Source organism: Belonocnema kinseyi, chromosome 6, assembly GCF_010883055.1.
Source record: "Belonocnema kinseyi isolate 2016_QV_RU_SX_M_011 chromosome 6, B_treatae_v1, whole genome shotgun sequence".
Classification (NCBI taxonomy): Eukaryota; Metazoa; Arthropoda; class Insecta; order Hymenoptera; family Cynipidae; genus Belonocnema; species Belonocnema kinseyi.
Genome location: NC_046662.1, coordinates 30,926,454 through 30,928,165, shown reverse-complemented (window position 1 = coordinate 30,928,165; position 1,712 = coordinate 30,926,454).

The window sequence follows — 1,712 nt, the reverse complement described above, 5'->3', positions numbered from 1 at the left end:
GCTATCTAAGGATGGTACTATAGAACGCCACCTCAAGGTAGGCCTAGTGGCGCCATCTCTTGGTCAGGCCGGAAACTTATCAATCCACCCTCGTATATAAGGACAAATTTATTTATTTGTGGAAAAAATTTATGGAGTGGAGGTGTGGGGATCGAAGGAAAGTGAGGAGGTAAATAGGATACAAGACCGGTATGTAACGTGGAAATGTGAGTTAACACGGAATACACCTAATCATATTGTCAGGAGGGAAATGGGGAGAACGAGTTTAGGGATTGTGACAGGGAGTAGAGCGTGTGAATATAAAAAGAATGGTGGGAAGAGGGGAACTAGGCTGGTTAGAAAGTGTTGGTGGAAGGAGAACAGGAAAGGGGGTGAGATGATGGAGGTTGAAAGAAAAAGATATTTCAGAACGAATGAGCTGCAGATGAATGAAGTGAAAAGGATTTACGAGGCAGGAAGGTATATGAGAAGGTTGAAGAAAAACGGCATTGAGAGAGAGAGTGGGAGAGAAATCAGAAGGTTAGAAGGAAATAAGAGAGTCAACGTTTAACAGGAACTATGGGTGGCCTATACCAAGGAGAGAGAGAGCAGTATTTGTGTGAAAAACGAGAGGAAAAAGTAAGGGGCTTATATGGAGGACGAGGTGTGAGTGTATGAATGATATAATTAGGTTCTAGCTTGCTAGGGAGAAGAGGATGTGTGGATTTAAATAGAACAGGAAACGTTAAAGTAGAGCACTGCTGGGAGGAGTGCGAGAAGGGAGAAGGAAAGATTTCTAACAAAAGAGGAAGTAGATATAATTAAAATTTTAATATTGTGAATAGTAGATATGTAGGTAGGTATTAGGTAATGACCACGGATCCAGAGTTAGGCAATGCGCCGTAAAGCGAGAAACTAGGTCTCACAGATAAGAAGTGGATGGATTTTAAAGGGTTTTTAAGGGTTCATTTTAAAAAATGCTATGAAAAATGTAAATATAAGATAGTACATTTTTTAAGGCTGAACAGCCGAAAAATAATCGCTCACCTCTCTGCCTATTCAAGTACCATAAATAAGTAATTTAATATTTAAGTTAATTGTTCTATATACTTTATTGATATAAAGTATACAGCATATCGATTAGTTGTGGAATATACATTGTTTGGTTTGAAAAGATTTACAGTTTATCATTATTCTGGTATTAGAAACGAAGAAAATTTATTTGAGAGATGATTTTAGATAAACATAAACTTTCAATATTTAAAATGATTTATTTTCAATTTGAATTTTGGATTATGGTTCATGAAAAATCATCTGAATGTAATATTTTCATTCCAATATTGTTTTTCATTTTTCTCAGTGGCACTTATATGCGCCATAACATTTTTCAGAAAATATTTCATGTTACCCAAGATATGGTGGTAACAAAAATATACGAATTGATGAAAACCAAATAAAAAGTTTACAATCCGCATTAATGAAGGGAGTATTCTATGGGGATTCATATGCGCTTATATGCGCCATGAAGAGAAAATTTTGCGCCACATTAATAACCGAGTTATCAGCGAACAAAATGGGGGAGGGCGGCTATAGTCATTTTTGTGAACTAATTAAATTATTTCAAATTCATCATTCCTATTTTTCATCATTTCAAATGCGCTTAAATGCGCCACCACTAAAAAATTTTACGCTAGATAATTAACGAAGATATCAACATTTAGGGGGGGGGGGGG